Genomic DNA, 15325 nt, shown 5'->3' with positions numbered 1-15325 from the left:
CTTAACTGTGAATTATAAATATATATTGCCTGGATTGATGTCAATATCATGTCATTCTTGAGCTGAAGTGCTAAACTGACAATCTGTGCACCAACTGCTCACCATCACGGGTTTGCCAACAATTTCCGACAACATGAACTGAAGCACAAAGTTTATCATAGACTGCACGTGGTGAAGGATCAACGGAGCTGATGGAGAAGTAAAAACCTGGCCGTAGTTTTGGAAAGTGAAGTATCTAAAGTACACCACTTCCAATGAACACTGGTAGAAAAAGGGGTTTTAGTCTCGTTTGGCAACTGCCATTAATCCCGGTTGCGCAACCGGGATTAAATAAGCGCGACTAAAGCCCTCCCTCCTTTAGTCGCGGTTGCTTACGAACCGCGACTAAAGGCCCATCCACGTGGGCGCCAGGCGACCGTCGGGGCGGAGGACCTTTAGTCGCGGTTCTTCTGGCCAACCGCGACTAAAGGCCGCCGCAGGTTTAGGGTTTAAGCCCCCCCCCTAAATCTGGTTTCTTTTTAATTTGTATTGTTTTATTTCTTTTGTGTTTTATTTTAATTTTGAAGGAGTTTCACATATTCTACGGTACTACATACATGCATATGAATGTACAATTTCAAACAAATTTTAAATTAGAACCAAAAAGAATTCAAGAGGAATATACAATATATATTCAATATCGGATGACCATATACAATTTTGAACAAGTTTCCATACATAATTTACTGCATCAGAAGTTCTACGTCCTCGTGATAGTGTTCTCCTTTAGGATGGAGGACTTCCCTCATGAACCATCCTGCTAGTTCCTCTTGAAGTGGTCGGAAGCTTCCGGAAGTTATTCCTCTTGATATTGTTATCAGACGGCTGCCGCTCAGAGGTGTATCTCCGGATCATCTCACAAACATAGTATCCACATAGATTGGTCCCCGGTGGCTGAATATCCCCAGTCACTGACCTTCTAAATTGTAGCTCTTTTTTGAATTCACCGACCTTTTCATCTGCGAACCGTCTCCAAACCCTACGAGGCAAAGAAAATTAAATGAACAAGAGAGTTATTAGTTACTTGATATTAGGAAATGAACGAAATAGGCCGATCGATATAGAGCGCAAATGAATGAAAATAATTACTTTTGCATCATTTTTCTCATGTTGACCCAAAGCTTTGGATCCATATTCAGAGAGTCGATGACGAGAACTGTGGAGGTGTGAAATTGAATTACTAGCAGAATCCAGTGGAACCTGCGGACACGATACATGCACAGTCATGCATAACTCATCGATTAGCCACATACCATGCATGGAGTAAAAAAAAGAGAATGTGCTCAAGACAGAAACACTCACCCAAAATGGTAAGGAAATAGAATATCACTTTTGAGTTCCTGCTTTGTAAGAAAAAGCCAGAGGTCTTGCTCCACATCGGCGGGGTGTTTTTCTAACACATATCCATTAACGATTTGTGGGTCAATGAACCCAACATCATGGATGTTCCTTATTCTGCATTCCCTAAGCTTCATTCTGCATAATAGCGTACACAACAATATAGTTAGGATAATATATATATACTGCAGGCAATGAACGAGATGGGGTAGAAATAAATCACTTACAGAACGTAGCAACTGATGATAGATTTGTCGAGCTCGCGCAGATTGAAAAGATGGAACAATTCACTCAGATGAACTGTTACATAGTAATGTTTGAAGTGATGCTCATGTCTAACTTCCGCATAAATATAATCTTTGCCGGCGTTAGTTTTTATGTAACCCTTGTACCAAATTAGCAGATTTTTCATTTGTGGAGGTAGATCCTCTTCCAGCGCAGGATCGACGAGAGGCCTATTCGGCACATATGTAATTACTACCTCACTCATTGGCGCCTCCTCAAGGCCTAACAATGCACGAAGAGTCATACCGATCTGGGCCGCTTGTTCTCTGGCACCCATTACAGTCATTCCCTGTGTTGTCGCAGCTGCTATGATTGTGGGGTCCATTAGTTCAGCATCCGGACCGGCGGCTTTCACTATGAGCGGGGGGATCGATTGTTTACTTTGTTCCCCGAGCTGGGCAACTCGTTTCCCGCATTTTTTACTTTCTAATTCTTTCTCGGCCAAGTCTTTCTTCTCCTTCAACATGAGTGCTTTCCTACGAAGTTCACGTGCATAGTCATCAGGCAAATTCTTCGCGGCTTGGGATGGTGTGCTCAAAAATGACTTGGCCCAATTCTTTTCCTTCTCAGAAAAATACTGGCTTGGGCTCGGGCTCTCTTTTCGCCTTCGATTCCGCCCTCCATTTCTCATGGTGAGCAGCCGCGGCCGCGTCGACTTCCTCGGCACTACGTTCCCAAGGCCTTGTGGGGAGAGGCTTCAGTGATGGCTCCGGTACCTTTGTGGTTTTAGGTACATAAGGGTCCGGGTTAATAGTCCAGGACTGTTTCTGCTTCTTCACCGGAGGTGGATTGGGGGGCGGCGTCTGCTTACCCGCCCGAGGCGGACTGGGGGGCGGCGGCTGCTTACCCGCCGGAGGTGAATTGGGGGGCGGCGTCGGCTGACGTGAAGGAGGTGTAGGTGAAGCACCACCACCACCACCGCCACCGCCACCACCACCGTAGGGGGGTGGACTTGTTGGCCTTGGCGCCTCGCCTAGAAACTTGATAAACTTCTTTTGCCATAGAATGAACTGGCGCTTGACATCTCCAAGTCTTCTCTCCCCTTCAGGTGTAGCAATGTCAATCTCCAGGTCCTCAAACCCTTGTACTATGTCCTCTACCGTGACACGAGCATAGCCATCTTGAATGGGGTTGTTGTGGTGGAGTGCTCCAGGTAAACATGGTAAAGCACTGCCGATGGCTACCTTCATGGAAATGTTCCCCATTGGATAATACAGATGACATTCTTTTATCTCCTTTACATCGTCCACGGGGTAGCGAGGAGGCTCCGGTGCAGTAATATCGATCGTCGGTGCATTAGCACCAGCCGGTGGGGCCTCTGTGGAAGCCACGCTGCTTCTCCGCTGCTGGCTTCCGACATCCGCTGGATGATCTTCATGCGTCCCAGCTGCCGATCTTTCTTGTACTAGTACATTCAAGGTTTTCTTCATCTCATCGAATTCCCGCGGAAACGACCTTTAGTCGCGGTTGGGGACAGCAACCGCGACTAAAGGTCCTTTTCCAGTTTAATTAAACTAATTCATTTCAAAATCTTAAAAATACAAATAATACATCAAAAAATTCAGAAAAATAAAACTAATTCATTTCAAAATCTTAAAAATACAAATAATATATCAAAAAATTCAGAAAAATAAAACTGATTCATTTCAAAATCTTCAAAATACAAATAATACATCAAAAAATTCAGAAAAATAAAACTAATTCATTTCAAAATCTTAAAAATACAAATAATACATCGAAAAAATTAGAAAAATAAAACTAATTCATTTCAAAATCTTAAAAATACAAATAATATATCAAAAAATTCAGAAAAATAAAAATAATTCATTTCAAAATCTTAAAAATACAAATAATACATCAAAAAAATCAGAAAAATAAAAATAATTCATTTCAAAATCTTAAAAATACAAATAATATATCAAAAAATTCAGAAATATAAAACTAATTCATTTTAGGGCCGCCTCTATCTTCCCGCCCCCCTCTTCCCGTTAGTTCTTCCCGCCTCTGTCTTTCCGCCCCCTCTTCCCGCCAGTTCTTACTGGCCGCCTCTGTCTTCCCGCCCCCCTCTTTCACGGACTTGTAGGAAAAAATTCCGAGGAGCAACTTCCGAAGATGTCGTAGGGCGTGTGCACCGACGACATCTTCGAGAAGTTGCGCCACGGGAGATTTTCCAACCCTTTACCCAACACTGTTAGAGGAGATGGAGTCTTTCACGGGCTTACAGGAAAATTTTCCCGAGGAGCAACTTCCGAAGATGTCGTAGGGCGTGTGCACCGACGACATCTTCGAGAAGCTGCGCCACGAGAGATTTTTCCAACCCTTTACTCCATCCATGGGGATGAAACTCTCCCTACCTGCTAGGTTGGCTTGTTGGTCTGCTTGCCAAGGCGTATCGATGCTCCTTTTATAGGCACGGCGCCGCTTCTGCTTTGTCTTGTTCCTCCGACAGGGCATCATGCGCTACATTCCTTATCTCATCGAGCAGTGCGTCCACCCACGCGTCCTTATCCTGCCGATAGCTTTAGTCCCGGTTGCACCCACCAGCCGGGACTAAAGATTAGATGACCAGCTCTGGATTCCTCTTCTTCCCGCCATTTCTTCCCTGTCTTCCCGCCTCTTTCTTCCCGCCACTTTCTTCCCGCCTCTTTCTTCCCGCCACTTTCTTCCCGCCTCCTGTCTTCCCGCTCCCATTTTCCTGCCATTTCTCACTACATATATGTAGCCCGGCTTGGCCAGCATTATCACATCTCTACAATCTCTCATCAGTCTCTCATGGCTTCCACCATACCCACTCTAACCTACCAGCAGATGGAGGAGCTTTGCGCCTCGAACTACCCTTGCCCACCGGGCTACCGCGTCCCCGCCGGCTGGAGCCTAAGCGCCGGAGGCGTGCCGGTCCCTCCCGTCCCTCAGGGTACTGCGCGCCGGGCGGCCATCAGGAACCACTACTACCTCGACCTCACGCTGGAGCAGCGGATAAATCCCCCTGGCATCCCGATAACCACCATACTTGGGATGCCTTCTTCATCAATCGGCGTGAGAGGGCGCTCGCCAGGTATGAGGAGGACGGTCTGCCTCCTGGGAACTTCCACGAGGCCGGCCGTCGGCTATGGTGGTACGGCCGGACTCTGCAGAGCGTCATGGACTACATCACGGCCGGCGATATCCCCCGCCTGCGCTACCCTCAGTTCGATCCACGAGCGCCGCCCGACGACAGCGACGACGGCAGCGACGATGACGGCGACAACTTAGAAGGCGACGACTACCAGTACAACGGCGGCGACTATGAAGACTACGAGTATGCATATTATATGCCTAGGCAGGAGTATGACTAAATCACTCCAAATTTCATGTATCATCAGTGGTATCTCGAATCAATCGAATCATTCGAAAATGGACACCAAACACATCACGGATAATATAATTCACATGATCCATTCAACAAACTTTTGGTACAATAAATTATTACACATCATTTCTTCCCTTGTGTCCCTGCTTGCTTACGATTGTGCCGTATCCATGGAGCATCCTCATCATTTAACTTAATGCTTGGGTCAGTGTTCACTTTGAAGGGAGGAATTTCACCAAACATATTATAATCTTCTGACATGTCTGTCTTGTCCTCCACTCCCACGATGTTTCTTTTCCCTGAAAGAACAATGTGGCGCTTTGGATCATCGCATGATGTACTGATCGTTTTCTTATCTTTCCGTTTTCTCGGTTTGCTACTCATGTCCTTCACATAGAAAACCTGAGCGACATCTTTGGCTAGGACGAATGGTTCATCAAGGTAACCAAGATTGTTGAAATCCACCATTATCATTCCGTATTGCTGGTCCACCTTTACCCCACCTCCTGTTAGCTTGAACCATTTGCACCGGAACAAAGGAACCATAAAGGAGGGTACATAGTCAAGTTCCCATATCTCCTCTATGTAACCATAATATGTGACCTTTTGCCCATTCTCGGTTGCTGCATCAAAGCAGACACCACTGTTTTGGTTGGTGCTCTTTTTATCTTGGGCGATCGTGTAAAATGTATTCCCATTTATCTCGTACCCTTGGAAAGTCATTATAGTCGAAGATGGTGTCTTGGCCAACATGTACAGCTAATCTACAACATCATTGTCATTCATTAAATGTTTTCTCAACCAACTGCTGAAAGTCTCCATGTGGGCCTTTCTAATCCAGGATTCAGGCATCCCCAGGTTGTCTGAGCGTAAAATATTCTTGTGTTTCTCGAAGTACGGAGACACCAAGCTGGAATTGGTCAGAACTGTGTGGTGTGCTTCAGTCATAGAATGGCCGTCTATACATATCGTTGATTTCCTTCCGATCGTGCCTTTTCCAATTAGTCTCCCCTCGTGCCGCGATCGAGGAAGACCAATCGGCTTAAGGTCAGGAACAAAGTCAACACAAAACTCAATTACCTCCTCATTTCCATAGCCCTTGGCGATGCTTCCTTCTGGCCTAGCACGGTTACGAACATATTTCTTTAATACTCTCATGAACCTCTCGAAGGGGAACATATTTTGTAGAAATACAGGACCGAGAATGGAAATCTCTTCGACTAGGTGAACCAGGAGGTGCGTCATAATATTGAAGAAGGATGGCGGGAACACCAACTCGAAACTGACAAGACATTGGACCACATCGTTCTGTAACCGTGGTAGATCTTCTGCATTGATTACCTTCTGAGAGATTGCATTGAGGAATGCACATAGCTTCACAATGGCTACTCGAACATTTTCCGGCAGGAGCCCCCTCAAAGCAATCGGAAGCAACAGCGTCATAATCACGTGGCAGTCGTGAGACTTCAGGTTTTGGAACTTTTTGTCCGCCATGTTTATTATTCCCTTTATATTCGACGAGAATCCATACGGGACCTTCATACTGCTCAGGCATTCAAAAAATATGACCTTCTCTTCTTTGGTAAGAGCGTAGCTGGCGCGACCTTGAAACCATTCTGGATGCCAGTCATCAGGGTCTTTCAAACGTTGCTGGTCCTTCTGTGCTTCCTTTGTATCATTTGTCTTCCCACACACGTCCAAGAAGCTTAGCAGGTTCACGCAAATATTCTTCGTAACGTGCATCACGTCGATTGCAGAGCGGATATCTAGGACTTTCCAATAATCTAGCTCCCAAAATATAGATTTCTTTTTCCACATGGGTGCGTGCCCGTCAGCTCCCTTCGGAACTGATTGTCTGGCAGGACCCTTTCCAAAGATGACTTTCAAATCCTTGACCATATCAAATACCTCAGCACCAGTGCGTTCCGCAGGCTTCGGCCGTTGATCTGCCTTGCCGTTGTAATGCTTGCCTTTCTTTCTTACGTTATGATTTTTGGGAAGAAATCGACGATGCCCCAGGTACACGTTCTTCTTAGAACTTGGAAAATATACACTTTCAGTCTCATGTAAGCAGTGCGTGCATCCATTGTATCCCTTATTTGACTGTCCCGAAAGGTTACTAAGAGCAGGCCAATCGTTGATGGTTACGAAAAGCAACGCTCGTAGGTCAAATTCCTCTTCTTTGTGCTCATTGATACGTCCAAAACGTATCTACTTTCCCGAACACTTTTGCTATTGTTTTGCCTCTAATTTGTGTATTTTGGATACAACTAACACGGACTAACGCTGTTTTCAGCAGAATTGCCCTGGTGTCTCATTTTTTTGCAGAAATTCAACTTTCAGGAAAATCCCTGGAATTTATGTCGAAGGGCTTATTTTTCCACAAGATTCACGGAGCCAGAAGGGCAGGCCTGGGGGAGTCCCAGGGCCCCCACACACCAGGCCGGCGCGGCCTGTAGGGGGGGCGCGCCGCCCTACTGTCTGGCCGCCTCGGCCAGCCTCTGACGCCCCCCTCTGGACTATTTAAGGGTTTCGATCTAAAAAACGCGAGACGGGAAGTCGAAGTTGCCAGAAACCATCCAGTACGCCGCCACCATCGCGAAACTCCATCTCGGGACCAGAAACTCCGTTCTAGCACTCCACCGGGACGGGGAATTGGAGGAGATCATCGCCATCATCACCACCGACGCCTCTCCATCGACCAACAATGTTTCCCCCATCCATGTGTGAGTGATTCCCCCGCTGTAGGCTGAAGGGGATGGTAGGGATTGGATGAGATTGGTCATGTAATAGCATAAGATTGTTAGGTCATAGTGCCTAGTGTCTGTAATTGGTACTTTGATGATATTGTTGCAACTTGTTATGCTTAATGCTTGTCACTAGGGCCGGAGTGCCATGATCTCAGATCTGAACATGTTATTGTTTCATGATGATATGCATTGTTTTATGATCTTACCTGCAAGTTGTATACACATGTCGCTGTCCAGAACCCGAGGCCCCAAAGTGACAGAAATTGGGACAACCGGAGGGGAAGGCAGTGATGTGGGGATCACATGTGTTCACGGAGTGTTAATGCTTTGCTCCGGTACCCTATTAAAAGGAGTACCTTAATTTCCAGTAGATTCCCTAGAGGCCCGGCTACCACCGGCTTGTAGGACAAAAGATGTTGTGCAAGTTTCTCATTGCGAGCACGTACGACTATATACGGAACACATGCCTATGGATTGCTTAGTACTTGGACACCGTTTTATTATTATCTGCAAATGCCCTGCTTTGATTGTTACATGAGTTTCTCTCATCCATGCAATGCCCGTCATCCATCTCTGTGCCTACAGTATTTTAATCTTGTTGTTTACTATAATCACTACTGATGTCTTTGTTACACTGCTGCTGTTATTTCACTACTGCTACTGCTATAAACTGTTACTACTGATAAACTCTTGCGAGCAAGTCTGTTTCCAGGTGCAGCTGAATTGAAAACTCCGCTGTAAAGGCTTTCAAGTATTCTTTGTCTCCCCTTGTGTCGAATCAATAAATTGGGTTTTACTTCCCGCGAAGACTGTTGCGATCCCCTATACTTGTGGGTCATCAAGACTATTTTCTGGCGCCATTGCCGGGGAGCATAGCTTTATTTGGAAGTTCACTTGGATTGATATTGTTTGCTGCAAATTCTCCATCATGGGTAAATCTCGCGATCCTAAAGTCGCCATATTACCATCCACTACAAGAAAAGGTACAACTCTGAGTACCTCTACTGCTCTTGATTCACCATCTGTGATAAGTCAACTTGTTTCACCACCGCAAGCTTCACTTGCTGGTACTTCTGCTGAATCTGAAAATTCTTATAATATTGATAATGTTTCTGCTGTGCTTGATGATAGTGGTTCATTGGGATCTTTTCTAGATGCTACAATTGCTAGGTCTAGACAAATTGAAAATACTGAAACTCCTAATGAAAATGCTGCTACACCTGTTAATTCACCTGAATCTGTTGAATACTCTAGTGATGATCCTGATGAGGATTATGTGGAACTTGATGATGATTTTATTGATAAATGCAATACTACTACTGATGCAAGAAAAATTAAAAAGTTGCTTGCACAACATACTGTTAGATATAAGCTATCTCCTGATCCTAAATTTGCCACATCCCCTATAAACATTAAGGATAAGGATTATGTTTTTTCTCTTGATCTATCTCATATAGCTATTGTTGAGAAAACACCCTTTTGTGGTACTGAAAAAGAAAGTGTTGTAGAACACATGAATGAGCTTTCTACTTTGAGTAGCTTGTTTTCTGATGATGTCAAGATGCGTACTTATTTTGTTGCTAAATTTTTTCCTTTCTCATTAAAGGATGATGCTAAAACTTGGTATAATAGTTTGCCTCCTGGTTCTATTGATAGTCCAAGTGATTTGCTTGATGTTTTCTTTCGGAAATACTTTCCTGCTAGAGCTCAACATATTGCTTTGCAGAAAATTTATAGCTTTGACCAGGAAGATGGAGAGAAATTGCCTGAAGCATGGGCAAGATTTTGCTCTCTTATCAGAGCTCGACCTGGACATGATTTAGAAAAGCATGATTTACTTTATATATTTTTGTTGCGGTCAAAACCCACCGGCGGGCAGCGACGGGCAACACAGTAGAGCCGGGAACAACTTAGGGCTGCGGCTGGCCCTGGTCCCTCCGAGCGACGGCCCGCAAAGCCTCTGGTACACACGTCCGATGTTGATGCAAGGGCGTGCCACCTGACCTATACCTGGTCAGGAAGGTGATGGAGATGCCGCGCTTAGTTTCCTGCATGGCATACACGTAAACATTAAATACGAGCCTCGATCGGCTCTCAGGTTGTCCTGTGAATCGGCTCAAAGAGCCGATCCAACCATGATCCGTACGAGGTGCACGAATATATGGTGGTCCTGCTTGATCAAGATAAAGCTAAAACGATCTACGACGATCTGGGGTTTTCACCGCATAATCGGATCATCCTACTCACGATTGGGCCTCACGGCCACGCACGGTGATCGTAAGCCGATCCTAGATAGGGCCTAAAAACCAACACGAGGTTGATCCCCGGAACATCCTGTCTAGGACTAGCAAACGACACCCTACGTGCCGCTGGATCCTCCAACCCTTTGTAAGGCCTAACTATTGCAGATGTTAAACTAATCCTTGTAGAACAAGGAGCAACCGTAACGGATCGGATCTACTGAATTATGATCAAGCGGGGTGCCGCCCCCACACCTAAGATAGGTGTGAGGGCGGCTAGATATGCAAGGGTTGCACTACGATAGCATATGATACGAAGAACAATGCTAACCCTAACATATCTAAGATAACTACGTTGCTCGCCATCAAAAAGGCTTCAGTACGAGCAACGCTTGAACAACATAAGCCTGTGCTGCCTAGATCGCAAGATGCGATCTAGGCAGCATGATGCTTACCGGTAGAAACCCTCGAGATGAAGGAGTTGGCGATGCGCCAGGATTGATTTGTTGGTTGAACGTTGGTTGTTATTTATTCCATAAACCCTAGATACATATTTATAGTCCAGGGGACTTTCTAATTTAGGCGTGCACCTAACCGTGCACGGGTAAAACTCTATCTCTTAATGTAAGATGCGATCTACTATATTACAGATATATGGGCAATCTAGCCCAACTTTGCATATAAGGCCGATTCACGTATTTCTTCCGTATATAATCTTTAAGCCCACCTTGATCGCGGCCCACTTCTAACTTGGTCAAATTCTGGTGATAACACATGCCCCCCTGGTTTTGGAATTGATAATTCCAAAATCACTCTGTTTTCTCTTCGTCGGGTCATGTCGTGGCAGAGCAAAACTGTCGCAGCATTCTTCATCATGATGCCCTGTCTTCTCAACTATTCCGCGTGATTTGACCGTTGTCTTTGGGCACCGCCTCCTCGGAAACTGCTGTGGCATTGAATTTCTACTATAGCCCCTTTATTTAACCGCTCTGAGCAGTTTGCCACTTCACCACCTTGCTCTGTTCTGGCCATCGGCACCCAAAAAACCCCCAATCTCCCATAGCCATGTCTTCCTCTTCTTCCTCTTCCACCTCGTCGGTCTTCTCTGACTCCTCCTCATCCCGCGAGCCGACGCCGGAGTGGGGCTTGTTGGCGGCACACGACATTCTCGCCCCAACGACGTGGGACAAGGAGGAACACGATTCCTCCATCTGGTCTGAGGATGACAAATCCCTGACCGACGGAGAGGGCGACCTTCAATTCCTCGTCGAAGGGGAAGAAGAGGCGGAGAGCGAGGACGACCGCTTCTCCTGGGACGATTTCACCTCCTCCGAGGAAGAGGCAGAGGAGGAGGACGACGACGACGACTCCCTCGAAGGTTACCCACCAGCGAAGCGCCTCCGCACCTGGTGGGACGACGACAGCGATGACGACGATGAGGAAGATGAGGCTCCCGTAGAAGGCTACGGAAGCTCTGATGAGGAGCCTCTCAGCAGCTGCGCCGGAGGCAGCGACGACGAGGGCAGCAACGGCCCCTAGATTAGAGATCAGTAGTAGTAGTCGGCTTTTGCCCTCCTCTTCCCTGAGCAATCGGCTCTTTCTTTGTAAGAAATCCCTCTATTAATGAAGAAAATATCCCTCCATTAATTTTGCTTCCTTGTCAACCTTGCCGATCGTCGAATGGAGCTGTCGTACAGAGAGTCGATAGCAGAACATCGGCTCGCATTGCGATCTGAGGCCAAGCTGTTGCTTAAACATGCAGTCCAACAGGCCTCAATAGGCCTAATTCTCGTCCAAACCATCGGATTGAACTCCCCAGCAACCCACTAGGAGATTCGTCTCACACATCATGATTTCTGGCCTGAACCGATTCCGTTAACTTGCTAATTTGAGCTTATTCCTCTAGAGTCGATATCAGCGTACCGGCTTTGTTATTCTGAAGTCGATGCCCGTGCATCGGCTGTTTTGCATACTGTTATCTCCGTATGTTTTCTCAAGTCGATGTCTGCGCGTCGGCTGTGATGATTTTTTTTTACTGGCCGATTAAAATCGGCCCCCATATCATATCTTACTGCCCATCATCCCACATGCTTGGGAAATACTTCTTGAGGTGTTGACCATTGACAGCTACTGGGAACTTCTCGCCGTCCAACTCTTCCAACATGTATGCATTACCCTTCAAGGCCTGGACAACTTTGTACGGACCGTGCCAATTAGGAGACCATTTGCCATATGCCTTGTCCCTGGTTCCTAACGGCAACACAGCTTCCAATACTAGATCACCAACTTGAAACTCCTTTGGTCTAACCTTCTTATTGTAGGCACGAGCCACCCTGGCTTTGTTCTCCTTAATCTTCTCCAATGACCAAAGCCTAAGTTCTGTTGCGTCCTCAATAGTGTCACTCATCAAGGCTGCATATTCTTCAGCTGTCAGATCATTCTAAAACGTGACACGTCTTGATCCAGCCGTAATTTCCCAAGGTAATAAGGCTTCCTGTCCATAGACAAGCTGGTACGGCGAAGTCTTTATAGCTCCATGGCACGACATGCGGTAGGCCCATAACGCTTCTGATAACTTCTCATGCCAATCCCTAGGGTTCTCGTCAATTTTCCTCTTGATCAGCTTGATTAGGCTCTGATTGGACGCTTCAGCTTGCCCATTAGCTTGAGCATAGTACGGAGATGATCGGATCAGTTTAATCCCCATGTCATCACAGAACTTCCTGAATTCTTTAGAAACAAAGACCGAACCTCCATCGGTCGTGATAGTTTGGGGAATCCCGAACCTATGAATGACGTGTTCTTTCACAAACTTGATCACATCTTCTGATTTCACCTTCTTCATAGGGACGGCTTCCACCCACTTGGTGAAGTAATCTGTGATAACCAAAATCCATTCATGTTTTTTGCTTGATGCCGGATGGATTTTGCCGATCATATCCATGCCCCACCCCCGAAACGGCCAAGGCTTGATGATAGGGTTCATCGCTGACGCTGGTACCATCTGCATCTTCCCGAACATCTGGCACGCTTGGCACCCCTTGTAATAATTGAAGCAATCCTCAAGCATGGTGGGCCAATAAAACCCTGATCGCCTGATTAGCCACTTCATCTTATGAGCCGACTGATGAGTTCCACAGGCGCCTTCATGCACCTCATGTAAGAGCCGATTAGACTCAGTTGGTCCCAGGCACTTGAGTAGCAGCCCTTCCAACGTCCTGTAGAACATGTCGTCTCCTATGAGGACATACTTCATGGCTTTGTATCTTATCCGTTTAGGTGCCCCCCGAGCCGAATCTTTTAAGTAATTAAGGATTTCGGCTCTCCAATCATCCTGTTCCAGGAATTGTACCTGAACTTCCGACCCGTCAGCTATATCTATGTAGCCTGACGCCATTTGTGCGAGATTGTTGGCCTCGGTGTTTTGGGATCTTGGGACCCAATTAAAGTTGATGTACCAAAACTGTGTCATCAACTCACGGCATTCCATCCAATATGGGAAAAGCGATTCACTCTCGCACTTATATTCATCCGTGAGCTGGTTAATCACCAACTTAGAGTCTCCAAAAAGCTCTACTGCTTCCGCCCCGGCTTCCAGTAGCAACTCCATTCCCTTACGTATTGCCTCATATTCTGCTACGTTGTTGGTGCAAGGGGTAGATAATCTGATGGAGAAGGAGTATTCTGCCCCCCGAGGCGACACGAGCAGAATGCCGATGCCACAACCATCGTCGCAAGCCGACCCATCGAAGAACATAGCCCATGCACGTATAGATAGTGCTGCTATATTGGTACTGATCCGTTCAGCGATAAGATCGCCCAACGCTTGTCCCTTGACTGCTTTTGCAGGCTGATACCGGAGATCGAACTCTGACAACGCAAACATCCACTTACCAAGTCGGCCTTTCAAAACAGGGGCCGACAACATGTGCTTGACAACATCTGACTTGCATATGACGATGATCTCTGCCGTCAAAAGGATGTGATGAAGCTTGGTGCAGGTAAAGAACAGGCAGAGGCAAAGTTTCTCGACCTCAGGATATCTTGTCTCCGCGTCCAGCATCCTTCTGCTGAGGTAGAAAACGACCTTTTCAACGCCCTCGTAGAGTTGCACCACTACCGAAGCGATGGATGTGTCAGCTACTGATAAGTAGATGTAGAACGGCCTGTCTTGCTGGGGCGGAACTAGCACAGGCGGCGTCGTCAGATACCGCTTAATCTCATCAAACGCCTGTTGCTGTTCTGCCCCCCAGTGAAACTCGTCGTCAGATTTAGTTTTCACCAGCGCCATGAACGGCTCGATTCGCCCTGACAGATTAGAGATGAATCGTCGGACGAAATTGATCTTGCCGATGAGACGTTGGAGCTCCTTTTTCGTGGTTGGCGGCTGCATGGTACGCACCGCCTCCTGACTTTTCAGGCCGATCTCAATTCCCCGTTCATGAACCAGAAAACCTAGGAATTGACCAGCCGTCACGCCAAAGGCACACTTCTTCGGATTCATTCTCAGTCCGAATTTCCGAGTTCGGTCTAGGACGCGCCGTAAATCATCCAAGTGTCCCTCCATGGAGACAGATTTGACTACCACGTCGTCGATATAGATCTCCACCAACTTACCGATCAGATCATGAAATATATAATTCATGGCTCATTGGTCCGTTGCACCAGCATTCTTCAACCCAAAGGTCATGACCACATATTCAAACAAGCCTACTGCCCCTGGCACTCTGAATGCGGTCTTGTGTATATCTTCCGGAGCCATGAAGATCTGGTTATAGCCGGCGTTGCCATCCATGAAGCTCAACACCTTGTGGCCAGCAGCGGCATTTATCAACGTTTCTGCCACAGGCATCGGATACTCGTCCTTTGGAGTGGCTCTATTGAGATCTCGGAAATCGATGGCCACACGCCACCGGCCGTCCTTCTTCTCTACAGGAACGATACTGGAGATCCACTCAGCATACCTGCATGGCCTGATGAACCCGGCGGCCAACATTTTCTCGATCTCTTTCTTGACTTCTTCCAGAATTTCGGCCCTCATCTGACGTGCTCTTTGTTGGAACGGCCGAAATCCTTTCTTAAGGGGGACCCGATGTTCAATGATGCTCCTGTCCAACCCAGGCATCTCCGTGTAATCCCATGCAAAGCAATCTGGGTATTCCTTTAACAGAGCTATCATCTGTCCCCTGAGCTGTGGATCTAACTTCTTGCTGATAAAAGTCGGTCGCGGCTTATCCCCAGGACCAATGTCGACTTCCTCTAGCTCATCAGCCGATGTAAACCCATACCCTAGCTTTCCGTCCCCTGTGAGGTCGACGCCACAT

The 15325-nt window shown here is 46.7% G+C and overlaps 1 long non-coding RNA gene across 1 annotated transcript; it reads right to left on the bottom strand.

Annotated features, from left to right (window-relative positions):
- Positions 1-861: 861 nt before the first annotated feature.
- On the bottom strand, positions 862-1511 carry LOC139835376 (uncharacterized). Its single transcript, XR_011751180.1, has 3 exons — positions 1342-1511; positions 1129-1239; positions 862-1018 (listed from the first exon to the last, which is right to left on the bottom strand). It is a non-coding gene; the product is annotated as an uncharacterized lncRNA (long non-coding RNA).
- Between the last annotated feature and the right edge of the window lie 13814 nt (positions 1512-15325).

Source organism: Lolium perenne, chromosome 2 (assembly GCF_019359855.2).
Source record: "Lolium perenne isolate Kyuss_39 chromosome 2, Kyuss_2.0, whole genome shotgun sequence".
In the NCBI taxonomy this organism is placed as follows: Eukaryota; Viridiplantae; Streptophyta; class Magnoliopsida; order Poales; family Poaceae; genus Lolium; species Lolium perenne.
This window is presented reverse-complemented; position numbering and strand designations above follow the sequence as displayed.